The 25,150-nt window shown below is 40.6% G+C and overlaps 1 protein-coding gene and 1 pseudogene across 1 annotated transcript in view; one reads left to right on the forward strand and one right to left on the reverse strand.

The window, feature by feature from the left end:
- The window catches only part of TTC28 (tetratricopeptide repeat domain 28), an 812,316-nt gene that overhangs the window by 549,193 nt on the left and 237,973 nt on the right, over positions 1 to 25,150 (reverse strand). The gene's annotated exons all lie outside the window — the stretch shown is intronic.
- LOC102823371 overlaps positions 12,170 to 25,150 on the forward strand; it is a 204,911-nt pseudogene continuing 191,930 nt past the window's right edge.

Genomic DNA, 25,150 nt, shown 5'->3' on the forward strand with positions numbered 1-25,150 from the left:
GTCTGATGAACTTGACCTATACCTATGGAGCAGCAACTCAAAAGAGGGAACAAATCCTCACAACAAGAAACATTCACACACCCCACACACACACAGAGTGGAAGGAGAAGGGCAGCTTGGACATTGGGTACTCAAATGGGGAGGTGAGGACTACAAAGGCAAGAAGTGACTGGCTTACAAGCTTTCAAGAGGGAACCTCGTGCTAGGAAGCATGGTGGAAGGTAGAATCTCCAGTAGGTACTATTCAATCTGTCTGGGCGGAGTTGATCAAAGGAGATACAGATGGGTAACTCGTGATACTGTAGTGAATAATGGTTATCAGGACGGATTATGAGGGTTGGAAATGCAAAGGTGGAAGTTTTGTATCAAGGAAGGGAGTGATTAAATCTCCAGAATAGGAGCGGAGGCCTCTGGGACCATCAACGGAGAAGAGCTGAGAGCAGGACCCAACCCAGAGAAACAGAGATGCCTGAGATAGAGACAGAGATGATGATGTGGAGTGATGAAGCGACTGGGGACCTTGGACCCAGAGAGGGAAAGGGACTGTGGGCCGAAAACTGGGGGGAGGAGGGGAAATGTAGGGGGTGGGTTTCTGGGATATACCCTTTGGGTGGTTGATGATGCATGGAGGGGATTGGAACCATGGCAGTGAGATGATATAAGATGGAATGAATGTAAAACTAAAGTTCTCCCATGTAAACTATAATTCACAATAAAATATTACCAAAAAAAAAGCTATCTGGGATTATTCAGTATAGGAACAAATAGTTCTACATTAATTAAAAGTGTCTTTATGATTACTGTATTCTAGAAAAGTAGAACAATTCATGTTTGATAATCTGAATAATCAGAAATTTAAATCATGCCTAGTACTTTCTGTATAAAAAAGGCAGAAAATAAATGTTTTGGAAATTTTTACATTAAAAAATAGTTGAAACTAATTAAGGGCTGGAGCATAAAGAACTAAATTTGAGTTACCAGGGAAATTTGTAAGATGTGACTTTCCATGAAGACAATGGTGATTCTGTCTCCATCACTTTTAAATCTTTCCTCCAACTTCTGAACCCTAGTAAATTTTTATTTTTGCAGGTAGCCAAATACATTGTTTAAATTTAATTTCATGTTTTTACCAAAATTATCAGCAATAAAGTGGCTTGCATTTCATCTTCTCTTTCTCTATTCTACACACTCTATTGGAGAAAACGATTTATTAATAAAGACCTAACATCCACCAAAAAAGGATCATGGGTCCACCATCATTAATTATGACAATGTCTTTATTCTTCTATCAAAAACATGGAATCCTAGTGTGGCACTGTAGGCTAAGCACTGGACTGCTAACTGCAAGGTTCAAACCCTTCAATCACTTCTTGGAAACCCTGTACACGGGCACAATGGGTTGGAACCAAATCAAACACACTTATGACAACAATAACAGTCTTATTTAAGCCTGAGAATTCTATAAATATAGTTCCCAAAATATCTAATAAATCTGGGCTTATGTATTACATCGCTTCACAGATATCACAACCCACCATAATCCTGAAGATGTGTGCATGTGTTCCTGTCAATTATTATAAATTAATATAAACGAATAAATCTATTAATATAAAACAATTAACTTATATAAATTAATAAATACTAAAAATTTAAGACGTGCTTGGCATACATCACATGAATGAAGTAATGATCCAGATAAACGTAATGAATACTCAAGGTTTTTGGTTATGTACAGTAAATGAATCGTCAACCTATTTTCACATTCAAAATAGTGTATGTATGTTGAGCTTCCTAAAAACAGGGGACAGTTATACTACACAAGTCAAAATAAGGCATTATTTGTAATTTTAAAATGTTGTATCAATAAAGGATATAACAAAGTAGTCCCAGGGCATGCAACTGTTTCCTTATGGGCTTCTTCCTTCCTTCCTTCCTCTCCATTACTTACTTTCTAGATTCAAGTCTATGTGTAATGTGTGTTAGAAAACTATGTGTCCAAATATGATGAGTTCCCTATAGTAACCTCCTGGATCTCACTCCACATGTTCCTGTTCCAAACATTAACTACTCTCTAACTCCGACTTGCTTTAATATCCATGCTTCCATAAGTGTCATCCCTCCAACATGTTATAAATCCAGAATATGACCTCCCATAAAGTAATGATGCTAGAAATATGGGCACATTCATGAATGGACATTGGTCTACATTGTGCATAAGCTATAGAAATTTCAGTAATAAATTACTAAACTATTAAGTAAAGAATGTCTGCCTTGAGCACAGTGCTCTTTTAAGATCTGTCTGTCTGGTATCAAAATGAAAACAGCAGCTGAAAAGATAAGATAGGAAACATAGGAGGCTGTGATTGTACATTAATGGCAGAAGAACAACTTGGAAAAATAGCGAGAAAATGGTTTGTGCATTTTGAAGAATGCCAGCAATGTCACTGAATTGTACATGTAGAAACTGCTGAATTGGTGTATGTTCTACTGTGTACATTCCCAACAACAACAAAAAAATTTAAATACTCTAGGTGCAACTTTGGCAATTGTCATCCAGCTTATATAAGGAACCATTTCTAGAATGCCAATTTTATTACACAGAAGGTACAAACCAAAGGATACAACTTGTGTTTTCTCTTAAAATGCAGGCAGAAAGGAATCGTCAGAATAACAAAGAAAGAATTTTTTAACTGCAAACCAAATTTAACCCAATACCACTGAGTATTCTAAGTCATAGCTAACCAACAGGACAGAGCACAACTGCTCCATAGGGTTTTTGAGACTGTAAACCTTTACGGGAACAATCAGCCTCATCTTTTCATCTGTGGAGTGGCTGGTGGATGTAAAGTGCTTATCTGTGGTTAGCAGCCCAACACTTAACCCACTACACCACCAGGACTCCTTTAAATTATGTAATAAATAATGAGGTATAAGATAAAGCTGTAAGATGTGTGGCGCTATAAGATAAACACTGGACTGCTAGTCAAAAGGTCAGCCGTTCAAACTCACCAGTCACTCCTTGGAAACCCTATACAAGTTCACTCTGGGTTGGAACTAACTCAACAGCATACAACAACAACTAAATAATAAAGTGTACTGAACAAGAAATATCATCAAAGGACCCATCACATGAAAATACTCAACTACAGAAACCTAAAAAACGATATATCTAACAAGAAAATCCAGGGTAAATGTGTCATATCAATCTTGAAAATGTCAATAAAATGATATAATTTTTACAGCTTTCAATAAAACGACATGGTCTTAGCACATCAATAAAAGCAAGTCTTACAACGTAGACATCCATTGTTAAGAGTAATAAGATGCATTCACTGTGGAAGCTAGAGCTGACAGGGCCAGTTGAGACGTGGGGTTTTCTCTAGCTTCCACTACGTTCTCCACAGCATGTCATCCCTGTGAATGACAAGCAAAATGAAGGCAGCTGCTGGTGTCCTTTCTTGAAGTTGGGCCAATTAAACACTATAGCTTCTCATGCTGGCACTGTTTACTGGCTACCCCTGAGTCATAATGGGGCCCAATCAGATTTCTTCATCACTTTGCTTTTTCAGTTCACCAACTATATTGCAAGCTTCCCCCAGTTCCTACTCTACCATTCACTACCAAATTGACTAAATCAGAAACTAGGGCTGAGGTCATAAAGATTTACAACCATGGGTTGCTATACTTAGTGATGTCTTGTGATGGGAACAGACTAACTTTTTTTAAATTATTGAGGTAAAAATCACAAAACATAAAACAAACTGTTTTAAACTACATACTTCAGAGACATTTAGTATAAGCACAATGATGTGCAACCTAAATCCACAAAAACGGAACCTGCTGCCATCAAGTCCATTCTGACTCAGAACGACCCTGTAGGACAGTGTAGAACTGCTCCGGAGGGTGTCCAAGGCTGTAAATCTTTACAAAAGCAGACAGCCACATCTTCTCCTACAGAATGGCTTGTGAGTTCAAACCACTGACCTTTCTGTTAGCAGCTATGTGTTTAACCAATGTGCCACCAGAGCTTCTAAGTGTGATCACTATCTCATAACTACCATTTCTTTTCAATAGATGCATAGTTAACAATTTACCCTTTAATGAGTCATGCTCACTCACATTCATTATAGTATTTGGAGAAATGGTAGAGATAATTGTGCAAACTAAATGTTTCCATAACTGCCAAGACAGAGATTTTTACCAACTGGTTGAAGACCACTGACCTAATTCATTCCATAAATGTATTCATTCATATGATCCCTCAGCTCCCACTCTGTGCTAACTCTGTTCTTCAGCTGGGATACAATTTATAGTGAAAACTGCTGCCCACAAAAAATGTTCAGCTGGGAGAGACAGGCATATTGAGAGTTGCAAATACCCAACCCACTGCTACTGAGTTGATACCCGCTCACAGTGAGCTTATAGGACAGAGTCTAACTACTTCTTACGGTGTCTGAGACTGTGTATCATTATTGGAGCAGACAGCCTCCTCTTTCTCCCACAGAAGAGCTGGAGGGTTTGAACCACCAACTTGAGATCAGCAGTCCACTACACCTCCACAGCTCCTTAGCTATAGTATAGAACTATGCACACAACCCACACGAGTACAATAAAAGAATGGTGTAGATGACTATGGCCAGGAATTGCAGAAGGATCCAGTAAGGAGAACAAGGTTGAGTTGTTTCTCATTGTTTGACAGTGATAGAAAAATGTAAGAAGCAATCAAGGCAGAAGTAAGAGCATATGCAAACACTCAGAAGCCTTGTGAGCCATGCCGCCTAGACTGAAGGGTACAATCATACTAAGGAAAAAGTGTGGTATTGATGTTGTTAAGTGCCACTGAGTTGGTTCATACTCATAGTGACCCTATATAGGCTTTCCAAGGAGCAGCTGATGGGTGTGAACCTGTGACTGTGAGGTTAACAATCCAGTTAACAAACCAGAACTCTAAGGAAAAAGATAGTTGTTAAGTGCTATCGAGTTGGTTCTAACTTATAGCAACCCTGTATAGAGTTTCAGAGGCACAAATTGTTCAGACTGAACAGCCAACCTTGCTGATCAAGCCAACCTTGTGGTTCACTGCTTAACCTATGGCGCCATACCAGGACTCCAAGGGAAAAGGTAGTCAAGCACTTATTACGTATCACTCCTCTAAGCATTTTGCCTTAGATCCTTAAAGGCATACTAAGAACTTGGTGCCGTTCACATTAAACAGATGAAACATGTGAAATGCTGTAAGATTAAGAGTGTTGGTGACACAGCTATCAAGAGGTTTAGCATGAATTCAAATCTAAGCAGTCTGGCTTCAGAGCCCACCCTCTTCCTCAGTATAGAGCTCTCACTATCTTTTCTTCTTCTTCAATACAATCAATCACTTCAGACAAGATCTATGGTGATAGAAGCTGCAATTCACCACAATACATTGAAAGTGAACACATGACCGATGTGAACAATGAGTGGGCATCAGCAAGAGCCCTGTGTGGCCTCTGAGCAAGTGAGGGCAATTAGGAAATCGCATTTGGAAGATTGGTAAAGTTTATTTCTTATTCTTCTAGATTAAAAATTCCCTAGAAATAGACATTCTCCTATTTTCCTCACATCCCAATGGTTTTCTCATATACCCTCTGGTCCCCCATACCCTAGCATGCATACCTCATATGGAGATATTGACTAGACAATGCATATATAGTGCAAGGTGTTAAGAAGGTGAGCAATGTGATCAGACTGTTTTTAAACAATTACTCTGAAAGCAGTAAGAGGGTGGGGGGGAACAGAAGAAAAAGATCAGAGAAAGAAAAATCATTAGGATGCCATTTGCAATAGATCCAGCAAGTGATAATGAGGCGCTAAACTCTAACAGTGGGGAGTCAGATGTTAGAGATTAAATGACTTGCCCAAGGACACAAGTCAGTGCCAGAACCCAAACCTAGGTCTCTAGATTGGACTGATTTGTAAAGGTGTAGAGTACAAAATGGTTATGTACAAAGACCTTTCCTGTGACATTTCTAAGGCTTTGCTTTTTTTTTTTTCTTTTGTCTTTTGTTTACAATGCCTGATTATTGTTTGCCTAACTCTATACTACTAAACTAACTGTGGCCCTAAATAAATAATATAAAAATATCAACTATCACAGCAGCCAAGCAGGTAAACGAAGTAATTTCATATGTTGCTGTTAACTGCCATCAAGTTGGTTCCGACCCGGTTCCGACCCACAGCAACCCTATAAAGCATTTCCGAGGAGCATCTGGTGAGCTTGAACCACTGACCTTGCAATTCAACCGGCTTTGCAGTCTGGCGCATTAACCCACAGTGCCACACCAGGACTTCAAAATTTCATTTAGCTGTATTGAAATTAGAGATTTCACTTCCTAATCCAGAAACAAGATACTTCATTGTAAAGGAAGTACAGGGATTTAAAATACACCCTTTTGTAAAAGTAATAAACTCTTCCAAGACACAGATTTACAGAATGTAATCCTCACAAGTAAGCTTCCAAACAAGCTTTTGAAATGAAGCTCTGTCAGAGAAGTCATTTAAGAAGCCAGATTCACATTATATTAATGTGACAAGTACAACAAGATAAATACATCATATGATTCTCAAATGACATAATTAATGGAGCTTATGTGACATAGTCCTATTAATGATCTTTTATTATGTGTGAACAGTAATATAACATTAGATAAGCAATGAAAAATCCAATCAGCAGCAGCTTTCGGGAAGGCTTTGATGGCAGTCTTATTTACACAGCGTTATCTGATACTAATCCTTGGATTTTCAAGAGCAGAAATCATCTCAGCATTGTAAACAAACATGTTCCTTTGAGATGAGTATTTTAATTGCTATCATTTCTGCAAATATAAGATAAAAATAATAATGATACATAATTGCCTCCTAACTTTAAGGTGAAATCAGGGGAAAGTACATTTGGCCAGACCAATAAGACCATGTGAATATATATGGGATTGTGACATTGGCCTTTTCCACAGAGCCTGGTCAAACACCTTAACCATTACCTCCCTGGAGATTTTGTAGGTGGGGTAACTGCCCCTTCCCTGATGTTGTCTACAAGAAATTAGGAGGGCCAACATAACCTTGTTGTCTTGAACAATCCACTGTAGTTCAATTAAGTATCTTTAACCTTTTTATAGTTCAAATTCACACCACATCTGAAAATAAGAAAATCTAAATATACATGTTTTACAAAATAACAGTTCTTATTTATTCTATTACCACACAAATGTTTATTAAGTAAATGATCCTTAGCAACTCAAAAAGAGTTAAGGACTCAAGGAATTCAAAGCATAACTGGGAGATAGGGTATATTATAGAAAGAGACTGATCACAAAGATTCAGAGTTGGGTAAAAACATTGAGTCTCCTCCAGAGAAGAGAAAGAGAAGGGAGAAGAGCATGCTGATGTTGGTACAAAGGAACCAGAGAACAAAGCTTCACAAACTGGGATCAGCTCAGCTCTCAGGTTTTATCTTTCTTGGAAACAGGGCCTGGCCATCAAAAGTCCCAAGTACAATGGAGAACAAATACTCTGAAGGAAAAAAAAACTAAAAAAACAAAAAAGGCTCTGTCCTTGCCTTGCTGTGTGACTGAGTACATCTCTTAATCTCTACAATACTCAGTTTCCTCATCTGTAAAATCCAAATTGTAACACCTCACTGGATAAGAAATAAATGGATGTATATCTAGCAAGGTTGGGGGTTCAAACCCACCAGTCACTCTTCAGAAACCCTATACAGGGTCGCTATGAGTCAGCGCCTACTCAATAGCACTTAACAACAACAACATATTTAGCATAGAGAAGAAACAAAACAAAACCAAAAACCCAGTAGCTTCTATTTGTGATACCAAATGACATTCTTGCCACGATGAGATCAAGACAACTGCTCCAAACTCTGCTTTTTAGAGAAACTGGTAGTGTAGTGGTTCCGAATCAGGCTGCTAATCTCAAGGTCAGCAGTTAGAAACTACGAGCTGTTCCACGAGAGAAAGATGAGGCTTTCTGCTCCCGTAAAGATTTACAGCCTCGGAAACCCTGTACAGGGTTGCTATGAGTCGGCACCGACTCTACGGCACATAACAACAACAACAACAACAACAGGGATCTTAAGGAGCCTAAGGAGTTCTGGGGGTCCAGTAGGGTAAGTGTCAGGCTGCCAACACAAGGTTATCAGTTCACATCCACCAGCTGCCCCATGGGAGGAAGATGAGGCTATCTATTCCTATAAAGTCTGACAGTCTCAGAAACCCTAGGGAGCAGATCTACTCTGTACTATATAGGGTCACTAGGAGATGACAGGAGATGATAGATAAGGAGTCCTGATAGAGCACCTGTTAAGCACGTGGCTGCTAACCAAAAGGTTGGCAGTTTAAAATCACTCAGTGGCTCTGTGGAAGAAAGACCTGGCAGTATGTGCCCATAAAAATTATAGCTAAGAAAACCCTATGGGATCACCATGAGTCATAATCAACTCGACATCCAACAACAATAACATTGGGCTCCTGGTGGGAAACCTACTGTGCTCTGGTCCTGAAGTCACAGGTCCTGAGGACAAAACATGATCTATCATGTTCTAGTGGCTTCTTTCTGAAAAGGCTGCTATTGTGTGCTGCCAAGTCAATTCCTACTCATAAAGACCCTAGAGGGCAGAGAAGAACTAGGCTGCAATCTTTTGGAAAACACACTGAATCTTTTCTCTCACAGAGCGGCTGGTGGGTTTGAACCACTGACCTTTGGGTTAGCATCTGATTGCTTAATCACTGCATCACCAGTGCTACTACTTTAAAAATGCATCAGACCCTAACTAAACCCTCCTGATTCCACAACTTGAGCTTTAGTGTTTAGTTACCCTGAAAATAAGCAGCTCCTCTTAAACTAAGCACCAGCTGCTGGCTTAGAAACAAAGACATCTAGAACCTAGAGTGTGGTCATTCTGTTAGTGTTAGTCCAGGATTTACAATAGGTATCACTAGCTGTGACCGACCAGACTGTGATAGATAGCCATTACCAGCCAATTCTAGTCAGGAAGCCCCTATGTGGGTAAAGCCTGCTTGGGGCAGCATTCCGGAGTATGTTCTTCCTAGCTTTGTTTAAGCCATCAAATGCAGCAACACTTTTCATCTGTAATGTAAATGCTTTTTATGAAACAGTTTGGTAAAAACACATGGCATGTGACTGTACCACTAACAAATGGGTTAGCAGACTCAGCCAGAAACCACAGCAATGGTCTGATCATGTGAATATTCTGGCAAAAGAAAGAAAATAAACCTAATCGTTGCAAAGACTTCCTGATGCCCTACTGAAGTTGAGTATTGAGTCTCTTCCAGGGTAGTGTCTATTTCCAATGAAGAAGAAGCAAGAATTGTTCTTAAGCTACAACCAAATAATCATTCAGTATTTGATGGCTCAGCTTATTTTTTAATCTTATATGAACTCCAAAGAATTAGATCTGAATCCTTATAACATGATGATTTGAGATTATGAACACTGAGAATAAACACAACCTTCTGGTATAGCGATTTAAACATTACAGAGTGAGTAAATACTGCAGAGTGAATCCTAACACTTGAAACAGAATCTTCCAGAGTCGAGAAATTCACCTGCCTGCCAAGAATAATACTTCCGTGGTTCAAGCAATACCCGTACCCAGAGGGATTCCCACAGACATAACCACATGAATTACTGCATATTGGGTAAAATAGAGAAAACAGACATTTATGAATGTAATATTCAGTTTGCAGACATCTTAAAACTGCTTATAAATATGCAATTTACTAATAGAGAAGAAATGGAGGACTTTAGGAATATGCAGCATCTGTTTAAATTGCTTAATTATATGGTTTCTTATATGGGTTCTCCTCGTCCTCTCTGATTTCAGGGAGAAAGGGAAGGGGGCTAGGTGGCTCTTTTAGCCAAAATAAATGAAATCAATCTCACTGAAAGAGGCTTATGATGAGAACTGATATTTGAGAAATTCTGATTTGGATGTGGCAGAAAAGAAACAGCATCAGACAACAAAATCACATCAAGTCAGAGAAAACCTTTCAATTCACTAGGCTATAATGAGGCAAGGTCCTCAGATTATCAAGCAAGAAAACAAATGCCCAATAGTCTCTCAAGCATTTCACATACGATTTCTATTTCAGCTCTGATGTCAAACACGCTATCACACATTATGCCACAAAGAAAGTCAGTTGAGCTAGTTCAAGTAAAACACCAAGCAGCTGCTAAGAGACGACAGGTCGTGGCTGGGGAGGGGCACGGCACATTCAGTTTGCTGTATTTTCCTTCAGAAGAATGTCAATAAAAGCCACAGCCAAATGAGGTATTTGAAGTGTGGAGGAGATTTTTTTAAAAAAGAGTCCTGCCCTGCATTAAACCAGTCGTTTCACCTAACAGTTAACGCCAGTTAGACAAGTTAGCAAAAGGGAGCCCTCACCAAAGGTACAGCTGCCAACAACTTGAAGAAATCTTGTCTTTCTCCCTCAACACCCTGGAGTAGGGACCAGTCCCACATTTAGAAACCTCCTTTTCTGTGACCAATAGCAATTTATTTTGATAGAACTACTAGATTTTTTTTTTTGAGTTCTCAACAAAGGAGCCATATTAGGAAATAATCTCGCAAAAAGCATGGGGTCCCCTCCCCCTTCTCCCCACGATCGCTGCACACTCGCTGTGCACGCGGACACGCACAGACACACACCGTGCACAATGGCCGGCGCGCACTCGCACGGGCCTAGGAGGCTGCTGGCGCTCGCGGGCCCGCGGGGCCGCAGGCCCACACCGGCCCCAGGCTCGGCCTCAGGCCATGGGCAGCGCTGGGCGCTTGCGCTGGGGCTGCTCGCCCCCCAGCGGGGCCCTGGGGAAGCGGCTGCCAGCGGCTGGGAGCCCGTTAACCCCTTGGGGGCGTAGGCGCTTCAGCACCCACCTGCGGGGCCAGGGAGATGTGTCGGTTGGGCGCAGCCCCATGAGCCCCCCCACACAACACCCACCCCCATTCCCCGGAGACCGGACACCATGGAGTCCCGGGACTCTGATAACCCTAGCTAACAAGCGCAAAGCTTATCTTGTCCTTAGCTCCATGAGGCTTCTAAAGCCATCGGGTGTTTCAGAACTGTCACCTCAACCAGTCCAGACGTCTACCCAGAAAGAAAAACTTAGAGGGCAGTGGCCATAAACCAGACTTGGGAACTCATTCCTAAAGGACCAGCCAAAGTCCTCAAGAGAACGGAGCTGCCTGGACTGGTCAGCCCAGCAAACTACGGAAGGAAGGGGTGGAGGGACCTGAGGGCGACAGCCCCCTGTCACCCTTCCCCGGGTGGGCGCGGGGGGGCCCGTCCCCACGTCAGGACACTTACCTTCTTCCGGGGCTGCCATTTCATCATATTTGTACAGACGATACGTGGAACATCAAGATGCTGGCTGGGGGCTGGGGGCAGTTGCAGGGCAGCGGCGACTGCAAGTCATGCTGCCTCCCACCCACCCTTAATTCTTTCCCATGTTCGCTGCTAAGGGAAAAAGCCCCGGAGAGTCCAGTCTTGCAGTCTGCAGTTCAATGAAAAGTATCCCCACGCCACGAACCCACTTCCCACCAGGCTAGGACGTCCCAGCTGCCACCGGCGTGCTCCTGCCAGAGCGGGACATTTTCCCAAGCGGGTGGGTGGGCGGGTGCCTGCAGGAGTCTGCAGCAGGGGGTCTCTAGCCAGAGGCAGAGACCCTCCCTCAGAGAAGAGGCTGAGACCGCTAGCCGCTGCGGAAACCCAGCCGGGCTCCGGCCATCCAAACCCCTTTTGTCGAATTCTCTTCTTCTCAAAGATTAGACAAGCAATCAAACCCTAACGCGCAGCCTGGAGCAATTCCCAAAATTCTGGGTGTATTTCTCGTTTGTAAAATTTAGCACAGAAAATTCCAAAGATCGGGAATCAGAGCTTCTTTATGGTTTGTTTTTTGGTTTTTTTGGTTTTTTCTTCGTTCTTGGATAACTTAAGGGAAAGGAGCTGCCCTTCCCGAAATGCCTACCCTTCCTTGAACACTGTAAATAGGAAAACTTGGTTTGTGTGTTTAGATTTTTTTTTTTTAATTCCCAAGAACCTTAGTGGGGAAAGGCTGGAAGGAAATCCTGCAAGAACCCAACTCTACAGCTCAGTCTGCACTAATGACTTCCTTCCCTTCAGTGCGAGCTCAGCCTGCCCAGCTCCAGCCACACAGAGCACACGGTTTCTGGGTCTTAGTGCCACGACATCAGCGCCAAAGCAAAAGTAAAAGCCTGAGGTTTCAGAAGTCCCCCACAACTACTAACGAGTAAGAGCCCACCCAGGCCGGAGAGATCAGGAAACCAGCTCAAAATATACACTTAGATTCCTAAGTGAGCTACAAAGGGAGAGAAAAGGAACGGAAAAGGACTTTAATTCATAATTTGAACCAAAAAAAGATTTTTTAAACAGCGTTAAAGAATTTCATAATTTTGTCCAAAATTTAACTTTAATAGATTCTATTCAAGCTTATCAACCACTCCTCAGAAACCCTAAACAGTGTCACTATGGGTCAGAACCAACTCGATGGCACTTAATAATATTAACAATTTGCTTCTCTAAAAAACCTTTCTCTGGGAATTGTATTTCACCCATCTTTTGTGGAGTGATTGAATTATATTTAAGGAGTTGTTAAGTGTCATTGAGACAGTACTGACTTATAGGCAACCTTGTATAGGAGCAGCTGGTAGATTTGAACCACTACTGGAGGTTTGAACCACCAACCAGTAGTTAGCAGTTCTGTGCCTGTGCTTACAATGCTACACCAGTACTCCCTATTTAAGGGAGACTTCTCTAAATACAAAATACTACGTGGTGGCACTTCACCAAGAAAGACATTTGGGCAGCCAACAAACATATAAAGAATTATTCACAATCATTAGCCATTGTTGTTGTTACTACTGTTAAGTGACGTTGAGTTGGTTCTGACCCATAACGACCCTGGATAGGGTTTTCGAGGAGCTGCTGGTGAGCTTGAACCGCCGACCTTGAAGTTCAAATGGCTTTGCAGTCTAATGCATTAACCACAGCGCCACACCAGGACTCCATTAGCCATTGTTGTTGTTGTTAAGTGCCGTCGAGTCAATTCTGACCCATAGTACACTGTATAAGATTTCCAAGAAGCAGCTGGTGAGCTTGCAGTTTAAATGACTTTGCAGTATAATGCATCAGCCCACATCACCACACACAAATCAAAACAACAATGAGATTATTATCTCACACTAGCAGTAACAGCACAGTTCAAAAAAGCAGAGGACAATAAGTGCTGGTGAGGATGTAGAGAGACTGGGACCCTCCGACATTGCTGGTGGGAGTGTAAAATGGTACAACCACTCTGGAAAACAGTATGGCGCTTCCTCAGAAAGTTGGAAATAGAAATACCTTATGATCCAGCAATTCTTCTACTTGGTATATATCCTCTAGAAATATGAGCCAGAATGGGAATAGATAAATGCACACCAATGTTTATCACAGCACTATTCACAATACCAAAAAGATTGAGACAGCCTAAGTGACCATGAATGGAAGAATGGAAAACCAAACTTTGGCGCATACACACAATGGAATACTATGCTACCTTGAAGAGTAACAATGAAGCTGCAAACCACTGCATAACACGCATGAACCTTGAGGACATTATGCTGAATGAAATTAGTCACAAAAGGACAAATATTGCATAAGACTATTATTGTAAAATCTTAAGAAAAGATATCCATACTGAAAGAAAAAAAATTCTTTATTGGTTACCAGGGAGTGAAAGGGAGGGGCCAATAGAGCACAGGTTAGGGGATAGTCACATCATAACTTGGATGATGGGGAGGGCAATATACAAGGAAGGGGAAGGCAAAACACAAGACGAGGGAGGGAGATGGAAGAACAAGGAAAATAGGGAAACAGGTAGGTTTGCATGGGCTAAATGGGACAGAGGTAAATAGTGATATATACTTAGCCTTGGAAAAACAGGGCTCTATGACACAGGGATCAAGGCATAGTCTGAATGGATAATAGAGGGGAAATAATGTTAAGATGCTTGACTGTCTTATGGATAGACATGATTACAGAAAGTTTGTAAGCCTGTCTTCAGCCTATAGCTGATTGGAATACCTAAAAGGGGTTCTAGAACTTGCCCAGTGAAACAGGATACTTGTGGAGCCTTTGAAGAGTATAGGACCTTAGGTGGAATCCTGAGCCCCTTCTGAGGTAGGACATTCCCACTGGAAAGGACAAACCAACCAGCCTGGAACAGCTAGAACATAGAAGATAATTCTTGAAAGAAAGATGAGCAGGAAAAATCCAAAGCAAAAATGGCAGTCTGATTGGAAACTACAAGAACAAGCAAGTTGTTCACCTGGAAGCCATCAAGGCAAGCAATCAAGTCCCTTCAGAACAACTCCCCACCTCCCCACCGCCAAGATTGAAACTCAAAGGGAACACATAAGAAGGCATGCAAGCTTGCTGGTGACCATGTTGGCCTACTTGTGAATGGAAGTGGGGATAGTCAGTAATGAAGATATAGTCTGAGTCTGACCACATGCCATAGACTCCTGTGGACCTTTGAGATAAGAGAGAAAAGAAGAAAGGTTGGTTGGTTCAAAGTTTGGGAACTCCTGAGTCCATAGACACTGACCTAGCCACTAATGGCTAAAGCTCTGAGTGAAGCATCCAGCTGATATGAAGTGAGGGAAGGCATGCAAGAATGCCCAAACTTGCAGAAAGTAGCCATTTGACCTAGTTTGGATGGCTTGATGACCAGAACTCAACTGACTAGAAGAAGATAAATAAGTTTGATACTGAAATCAAGTGTAAATTGCTTCAATTTGATGAACTTGACTGACAGTTATGGATGTGGTGGTAGTGTGCCATGGAATCATGTGCCATGGAACTCTATGAGTTTCAACTCATAGTGACCCTGCACAGGGTTTCCAAGGCTGTAAATCTTTATGGGAGCAGAAAGCCTCATCTTTCTCCCATGGAGCAGCTGGTAGTTTCAAACTGCTGACCTTGAGGTTAGCAGCCCAACCACTACGCTACCAGAGCTCCTTACGGATGTAGTAGTTCAAAATACCAACCGAAAAAGTCTTCACATTAAGGACCAAGCCTATCCCCTCAGTACACATAGTTGATAAGGACGGGCAACTTAGACATTGACTACCTAAAATGGGAGGGGGGAACCCCTATCAAGGCATGAAATGACTGGCTTAAAAGTTTTCAAGAGAGTTTAGTTTCAGAGTGTAGAATCCCTACTGAGTAGTTTTCATCTTGTCTAGATGGGTCTGGTGAATAGAAAAAGGGATAGGATTCTTTTGATTCAATAGTAATTGTTACCATGACTAATTGCAATTGTCTCAACTGTGAAGGTAGAAGTTGTGTAACAAAAAGAGGGGAGTAGTTAATCTTACATTCCAGGAACAGAGGATCCTAGGACTATCAAGCAGGAAGAGCATGAGTAGAACATGGGACCTTAACCAGAGAAACAGCGATACCAGAGATGGAAGCAGAGGTAATGGCATGGAAAGACAGAGCAGCTGAGGACTCTAGACTCATTGAAAGAGAAAGGCTGTGTGCTAATGGGCAGGAGGCTGGCTTATAAAATGTACCCTTTGAGGTTGTTTAAATGATTATATATCCCTGTGTGTTTTTGTGTCCATAAAAAAAAAGGGGGGGGGGTAAAGAAGAAAACACTGTTAACCAATGGTGCAGAGAGGGGATTGTAATCATTGCATTGGAACAAAATACGATTGAGTGCAAAACTAATGTTTTCCCATGTAAACTATCACTCAATTCACAATAAAAGCATTTTAAAAATTAATAATTGAAAACAAAACAAAACAAAAAGTACTATGTGGTGGTGGAATCCTGGTCCTGGTGTGGCATTGTAGGATAAGTACTCCGCCATAGGTCGGTTTCAACTGCCAGGCCGATGGTTCAAACTCACTAGTCACTCCTTGGAAACCCTATGCAGGGTCACTATGGGTCAGAACAGACTCAATGGCACTTAACAGCAACAATGTCATCATATGGTGGTGGTGGTTGTATACCATCAATTCTGTTCCGAATCATAGCAATCTGAAGCTGAAAATCTTTATAGGAGCAAATTAATTTATATCCAACATGTCTATCAACTCCCAGCTACCATGAGGCTTTTCTGATAACTGGGAATATAGCAGATAGTATAAGCCACTAAATCACCGACTGATGTACACAATAATAATAACTGATATACTGAGTCCAATGATGTTCCAACAATGTTTAACTTACTATTTTCAGAGTTCTATATTATTATTATTAGTGTTAAGGGCTGTCCAGTAAGTTCCAACTCATAGGGACCCTGTATAGGGTTTCTGAGGAATTGACTGTTGAGTTTGAACTACCGACTCTGTGGTTCAGTGCTTATCCTACAGTGTCACACCAGGACTCCAGAAAAATAAAACAAAACTCACTTCCATCAAATCAGTTCCAACTCACAGTGGACTGTAAATCTGTACAGAAGCAGATAGCCTCATCTTTCTCCTTTGGAGCAGCTATTGGTTTTGAACCTTCTGGTTATCACCCAATGCCAAAACTCACATTATCAACAGGGTTCCATATATGCATTGCCAGGACTGGTTAATATGGGTAGTTATATGCAGATTTAACACTATGTTGTTATTGTTAAGTGCTGTCAGAGTCAGTTCCACCCCATAGGGACCCTGTAGAGGGTTTCCAAGGAGCAACTAGTGAGCCTGAACCACCAACCTTGCAGTTCAAACCGACTTTGCAGTCTAGCACATTAACCCACAGCGGCACACCAGGACTCCTGAACACTAACTAATTCAGATTACAAATAAATTGTTAAAAAAGCAGAACAGTAAGTTAACTGAATCACATTACTTTTAAGATCTAAGACTGAGGGTTTGAAATTCATGGCACATTTTCTCTCCTCAATAACAATAACATTAATAAGTATAACTGGACAAACAGATTGTTGTGGTTAAATGCTGTTGAGTCCATTTTGACTCAAAGTGACAGCGTATAGGGTTTCCGAGCAGCAGCTCGTGGGTTTCAATTACCTATCTTATGGTTGGCAGTTCAGTGCTTATCCCACAGTGTCACACCAGAATGAAGCACTACTTGTTGAGTACCATGTAAGCCAGGAGATATACTTACTTCCATGATTTCACAGCCCTGCAAGGAACTTCTTACTTTATTGCTACAGTTTCCAGATGAGAACATCAAGATTCACAGGGTCACCTTCACAAGTATGATTATATGCATAAAATGTGACGGAACTGGAATTCAGACCCACAGTGATTTGAAGCCAGAGCTTATGCCCTTTTTATGATGTGCTTCATAGCTATATGCTAACTTTACCTCTTATCACAATAAATCTTTCTCATCTCAATAAACCTATTAAGTGTCTATACATTTACTGTTGTTCTTCAGTGCTATAGAATCAGTTTCAACTCATAGTGACCCTATGCACAACAGAACAAAATACTGCCCAGTCCTCCTCATAATTGCTACATCCTTAAAATTGTTACACTTGAGCCCACTGCTGCTGCCACTATGAGATCCATCTAGTTGGTATTGTCCTCCTTTTCACTTTACCAAGCACGGTATACTTCATGATATCCTTCTCTTCCAGGGTCTGATTCCTCCTGATAACATGTCCAAAGCATGAGCGAAGTCTTGCCATTTTGGCTTCTAAAAAGCATTCTGGGTATACTTCTTTCAGCACAGATTTGTTATTCTAGCAGTCCATGGTACTTTCAGTATTCTTAGCCAATATTATAATTCAAATGCAATGATTCTTCTAGGATCTTCCTTACTCATTGTCCAACTATCACATGCATATGAGGCTTGGGTTAGGTGCATCTTAGCCCTCAAACTGCTATCTTGGCTCATGAACATTTTTGCCTAATACAGTATGTTGTTTATCTGGATTGTTGCATGCATAAGCACCAACTGTGGATCCAAGCAAAATGAAGTCTTTGACAATATCATTATTTTTTTGTTTATCATGATGTTATTTACTGATCCATTCATGAGGATTTTTATTTTCTTTACATTCAGGTACAATCTATACTGAAGGCTACAGTCTTTGATCTTTGATCAGAAAAGTATTTTAAGTCCTCTTTACTTTCAACAAGCAAGGCTATTATCATCTGCATATCACAGGTAGTTAATGTTGTTGTTGTTGTTAGGTGCCACTGAGTAGGTACCAATCATAGTGACCCTATGCACAACAGAATGAAACACTTCCTAGTCCTGTGCCAACCTCATAATAGTTGGTACATTTGAACCCATTGCTGCTGCCACTGTGCCAATACATCTCATTGGAGGTCTTCCTCTTCTTCTCTGACCATCCACTTTACCAATCATGATATCCTTCTCCAGGGACTGGATCCTTTTGACAATATTCCCGAAGTATGAGCGACAAAGTCTGGCCATTTCTGACTTCTAAGGAGCACTGTGACTGTACTTCTTTCAACACATATTGGTTTGTTCTTTTGGCAGTCCACAGTACTTTTAATATTTTCCTCCAACACCATAACTCAAATTCCTCAATTCTTCTATGGTCTTCCTTATTCACTGACCAACTTTCACAAGCATATGAAGTTATTGGGTCAGGTGCACCTTAGTCCTCAAACTGGCATTTCCGCTCTTCAACACTTCAAAGAGGTCTTGTGTCACAGAAGGTTGTTAATGAGGAAGAAGGTCTTCCTCTAATACTGGTGTCACATTCTTCTTCATATAATTCAACTTCTTGGATTATCTGCTCAACACTCAACATATAGACTGAGCAAGTATGGTGGAAGGATACAACTCTGGCACACAACTTTCCTAACTTTAAACCATTTACTATCCCTTTGTTCTGACTGACTCTGGTCTATGTACAGGCTCCTCATAAGTACACTAAAGTGCTCTGGAATACTCGTTCTACACCATAGCTTGTCATGATCCCCATAGTCGAAAGCCTATGCATAGTCAATAAAGCACAATGAACATCTTTCTATTAAGCACCTTATATTTGTTGGCCTCTGCTCCAGGCATTAAGGAGCTCTAGTGGTCCTGTAGGATAAGCACTGTACTGCAAACCACAAAGTTGACAGTTCAAGCTCACCAGCTGCTCCTCAGGAGAAAGATGAGACTTTCTGCTCCCAAAAAGATTTACAGCTTCAGAAATCTAATAAGAGTTAGGGCTAAAATGGCAGTGGGTGAATTCCAGACACTAGGAGGTCCTAGATGCCACAGATGGTTAAGTGCTCAATTGCTAACAAAAAGGTTGGTTCAAAATCACCCAGAAATGCCTCAGAAAGAAGGCCTGGAAATCTATTTCTGAAAAGTCCATCATTCAAAACCCTATGGAGGCCTCTCTGATACACACAGAGTCACCATGACTCAGACTTGATTTGAGGACAACTGGTTTTTGGTTTCTGCTTCCGGGCATTAGAAATGAGTGGAACTCTGTCCCTGCTCTTAAGATTACAGACTGCAGACAACAGTCACAAACCAAGCAGTCTACATGAGGGGAAGTCAAAAGGATTGCTACAAAAGCATAGAAACCCTTACTTAAAAATATATAAAAATGTGAAGCTATTATTTTTTGACATATCCTTCAGCTAGGTCTGTACAGTGCTTATAGAGGTGTCTCCATCTCTTTGACCCTTTCCCAAAGAATTCTTTGATCTTCAATTCACATCATATCAAATAAGAAATTTTGGCATCCTTGAAGGATGCAAATTATGTTCCTTTCAAATGTTATTCTAGTTTGGGGAGCAAAAAGAAATCTGTAGGAGCAAGGTCAGAGCTGTGGGGTGGATAGGTTACAGTTTCTCAGTGAAGTTTTCATATGACAGCCCTTGCTACCTTAGAAGTAGGTGCATTGTCACGATGGAAAACAGTCCTCAGTGCAACTATCTTGGCCTTTGTCTCACTGATGCAGTTTTCAATTTTCCTAAAACGTCTTCCTAATGTGCCCCAGGATCATCCTGTGTCCTTTGAGACCATCTAACAACATTACCACTTTGGAATCCAGAAAAAAATAGTCACCACAACTTTCTGAACTGACCTCTCTGTCTTGAATTTAGATCACCAGATTCCCTTGGAAGCCTCTGTTCCGATTGGACCGTTTTTGGAAGGCACCCTAAATAAACTAAAATAAGTGTATTACTGAGAGAACTTGTCTGCATATATGAACTGGAGCCCCAGTAGTAATTGTTTTTGACATTTCCTTTTATATTATGACATCTCCATGCAATCTGTAACCACTTTATAGAGATCCTGTTGCTGATGTTAAATGCTAGGGAGTTGGTTCTGGCTCATAGAGACCCTGTATAGGATTCCAAGGCTGTAAATCTTTGAGGGAGCAGAATGCCTGTCTTTCTCTCACAGAGTGGCTGGTGGACTAAAATCACCAAACTTGTAGTTCACAGTCTAGTGCTTAGCCTACAAAGCCACCATGTTCCCCCATAGAGATCCTACTAATATGAAAATTTCAATAAATTTCTAACCAAATTCTTCAATCTACCCCCAAATCAGCTTTTCTTTCCAACTTCTTCTAGGATTACATTCCTTATAGCTAGCCTATCACCAAGTCTTCTCACATCTTTCTTAGAAATAACTTTCAAATCCTCACTGCTGACATCCAAGGCCAGAGTGGAGTCAAATATATAGTAAGTATCAACTAGGTGCAAAGTGAAGAGGACTTACTGACTTGCACCCTTTGAGAATGAAGACTCACCTCTGATAAAGAAGTGAAGACAGCAATGCATTCATACAGTTCAGCCTACAACATTTTTGAATAAGGGAACACGAAAAGTTTGCTGACAGATGGAAAAGCAAAATTACGCTGAAAACTCTTTTACTTATCTTTCCTAAAAGATGATTAAAATAAATTCTACAGTCAGTGTGTGAATAATTTTTGACTCACTCTCATAGAGAGATAAGACTAAATCCTTATGCTAAAGAAGGTTACAAAGAACAGTAGACGTATACGAAGCTATATCAAGGCACAGCCTTAGTTAAGTGACAAATGAGTTTAATAGTACAAATCATCTTAAACACGAACCATCAAGGGAGGTTTCGTAAAGGAACTTGAAGAAGTCTTTCAAAAGAGATACAACCCATTATGGAGCCAAAAGCAAAAGTGTTTACCATGGCTCATATGGCCTTCTATCTTTCTCAGTTCACCTCTTAACCCTCTTCTGCACCCTCACTCAGCCCTTGACATACTGGTCTCCTTGCTGTCCCTTGAACATGTCAAGCATGGTCTGATTGCACCTTCTGCCTAGGTCATTCTTCCTCCAGCTATTCTCTTGGCACTCTCCCTCAATTCCTCAGCTCTCCATTCAAATATCAGCTTAGAAAGGCTGTCTCTCACCACCTGATCTAAAATCATAGCACCAAGGCTTTCATGTTTCACCTCCTTTCCTCCTGAGCCCACTTCATCTTTCATATATCATATATTTATTTATTTACTTATATGTCTTGGGAGCATAACATCTCTGTAGGATAAGCACTGGACTGAGAACCAGAAGGGCAGCAGTTCGAGCTCACCAGTTGCTCTATGGAAAAAAGATGAAGCTTTCCGCTCCCAAAAAGATAGACAGGATTGCTATGAATCAGAATCAACTCAAAACAATGTCTTGTTTCTCTCATAAAAATAAATTCCAAGGGACCAGAGACTTTGCTTTATTATAATACCAACATCTGAACAGTGCCTGATGAATAAAGTAGGCAATGAATAAGAGGTTTGTTGGATTAAACAATAGAAAAGGAGAATAGTGTGTGCAAAGGAGGCAAGAATATGTAAGAGGTATTTGAAACTCTAAATATTGACCTACCTGAAATATAAAGATTAAGAATAAGAATGTCAAAGGCAGTCACATTTGTCATGCCTACTGCCTAGAATAGTGCTTGACACCAAAGAGGTACTCAATATTTACGGGCTTCAAGAATGAATGGGAAATGAAAGAAATTCCATTCCATCCAATGTACAAGATACTTTGGCAATGTATGTTAGACCCAAATGGCAAGAAACACTGAATGTAAGGCAAAGAAATTTGGACTATTTCTTGTAGAGTATAGAACACTGAAGGCACTAACAGGAGGAAAAGGGCAAGGCGGAAGTGGCAGTTTTATCTATTGGTTAGAAACAAAGTACTAGCTAGGGTTTTATGGGGCTGTTTAATATATAGATAGGCAAATCCTTAAGTTGATTGTTTTAAAAGTAGATGCATGATCAGAATATTTATGACTGTTTGGCAAATAACAAAGCCAAAGTTCAGAGAAGTTAGGTGACTCCTTTGATGCCATATAGGTCATCAATGGAAATGGAAAACCTACAGCTAAGAGCTACATCTACTCATGAACTACTCGCTTACTGCCCAGGCAGGCATAGGGTGGAGGAGAGACTCCTACAACTGCTTAGAAGTCGACAGAACTTTCTCCTTCCTACTCTGCTATATAATTAAAGTGTCCAGAGGGGCCAGCCAGGTAACACAAGTAAGTGAAACAGTGCCAAGCTGAAGATAAAAGACAATGGTGAGGTTAGCAAACCTGGTGAAAGAGGATCCATGTTCAAAGTTAGCTACAATTCAATGTAGGATATCATCAATTCAATGAAGCCAGACTGTCTAAATATTTATGAGAAGCTGAAATTGCCTGATTATTAAAGTTTGCTCAAAAAAGTTTAAGGAGCTTGGTTTAAGGTGCCTAGGCTGTGGGTTAGGCACTGTTGGGCTATGGTTCAAACCGACTAGTTGTTCCTCAATATAAAAATAAAGCTGTCTGTTCCCATAAAGATTTACTTGTCTCAGAAACCCCAGAGAGCAGTTCTACTTAGTCCTATAGGGTTACTAGATGTTGGAATCCACGTGACAGCAGTGGGTGGTTCAAAAATGTTTAAGCGGCCTAAGAGCCAGAACTAAACATGGCTTTAGGGCTAAATTCTGTAAGTCATAATTTGTGAGTGGTGACTTAAATCACCCAAAGTTTTACTTTCCTGTATGTAAATTAAGGGACCCACATGGATTGCCCCATAGAGTTTCCCAGACTGTAAAGCTTTATGGAAGCAGACTGCCACATCTTTCTCTCATGGGGCAACTGGTAGGTTTGAACCTCTGATTTTGGAGTTAGCAGTTGAGTATTTAACCAGTGTACCACCAAGTCTCCTCCAAGTATCATCTAAAATAAAAATAATTTTTTAAAAACTATCCTGCTGTTGAGTCAGTTTCAACTTATGGTCACCCTATAGGGCAGGTAAGAACTGCCTATAAGGTTCCCAAACTGTCAATCTTTCAAAAGCAGACTGCCACATCTTTCTCCTGAAGAGTGGGCATTAGGTTTAAATCGCCGACCTTTTGGTTAATAATCCAGTACTTATCCATTACTATATTGTTGCTCTTAAGTGCCATCGAGTCAGTTTTGACACATAGAGACTCTGTACAGGGCTTCTGATGAGTGGTTAATGAGTTTGAACTGGCTACCTTACAGTTAGCAGTCGTGTGCTTATCCTACACTGCCACACAAGGACTCCATTACCTGGATGCTTTTAAATAACAACAATGCCCTAAATCACTTTTTGGGGGTTTTTTTTGTTTGTCTTTAATTATTTCTTTATGTTCCTTAATCCAAATTGAATCAGTAATTATATACTAAATATTTATAGAATTACTACTGCACTAATATATTTTCTCCACTAGGAATTATTTCGACAGCACTACTAAGCTAGCACAGTTGTAATTTAGCATCTATGTTTCAAAGATCCAACATCAAACAATAAGAACACATTTTCACAGATGCTCAACTACTAAAAGGCATTTTTACAACTCCTTCATTTTTAAACACAGCACTTTGCAAATCACATCCTTAAAAGCAGATACTGTAAAATAGTATTTTCCTCAATCACTACTTGTCTATTCAAATCTGAACAAAAGCAACAAAGAGGAAATGAATGAAGAAAGCCCACCTTTTTTCATTGTTGTGAATTTCTTCAAGATTTCCTAAGGTGTGATATATGAGACACTGATCACAGGGTAAATGCCTAGAAAAGCTAGCCTCATACTTATTTACATTTATCGTGTTTTAGAAGCAGAATATTAAACTCAATGTGAAACGGTATTTGGAAAATATATTAATTTTCCTAAAGACCTCTAAATTATTTTCAAGTATCTAAAGAGTAGTTATTAGGAAAGTCAAGGGACAAAGGTAGCAGTCTATTTGACACTAAAAATGTATGCCTCATTAGTGAATATTTCATACAAGTGAGTGCTTTCAGATAATAAAGGCTTTTTGCTTAGCTAAAAACTAAAACTAAAACAAGGATCACAGCAAGGATTCTGCCAACACAGCCCATTTGATGCAGGACCATGCTCCAGTTCCCTGGCTGGAAGCCCCGGGGCAGATCACTCTACTACCGCTAACCTTACCCATCTCACCCCCTTCCACTATCAGGCAGCCCTACAGAGGCTGAAGCCTGCCTTTGTTTCCTTGAAACGAACACACATTTACCAAGTACTCCTTATCTACAAGGAGCTGTAGTAGGCACTGTGAGAGGAAATAAAAATAAATCAGAGGATCTTGACTTTAAAGGAACAGCAGTCTGGTAAAGGTCCAGGGAGAAGACAGATAGATACACAACTCATGAACATCACTATAACAACAGGAGCCAATCTTTTACTATTGTCAGCCTCTCAAGAGCTCAAGTTCGTGGCTCAAGGTGAGTGCAATAAGATGAAATAACTAATGACATATTCTCTCATTAAACTATGGAAACTCTAAAGATTCATTAATTCTCATTGGTGATAACTGAGTAAGGTTTTAACTTGACAGGAGGCAGAGATTCCTCAAGCTAGGAGAGAAAAGGTTTGGGGAGGAATGTTCCAAATTCAATGAACAAAGGATGAGCCAAAACACGAAGGTAAGAAAATGTGGGTCACCACACCCGTATTCATCTCAGCAATATTCACAAGATGGAAACACCCTAAATGATCATCAACTATGGTTGTTGTTGTTGTTGTTGTTGTTAAGTGCCGTTGAGTCAATTCCGACCCACAGCGACCCTGTATAGGGTTTCCAAGGAGCAGCTGGTGAGCTTGAACCATTTGTTCTTCTGGAAGTTC

The sequence above is a fragment of the Chrysochloris asiatica genome, unplaced genomic scaffold (genome assembly GCF_000296735.1).
Source record: "Chrysochloris asiatica unplaced genomic scaffold, ChrAsi1.0 scaffold00128, whole genome shotgun sequence".
Classification (NCBI taxonomy): domain Eukaryota; kingdom Metazoa; phylum Chordata; class Mammalia; order Afrosoricida; family Chrysochloridae; genus Chrysochloris; species Chrysochloris asiatica.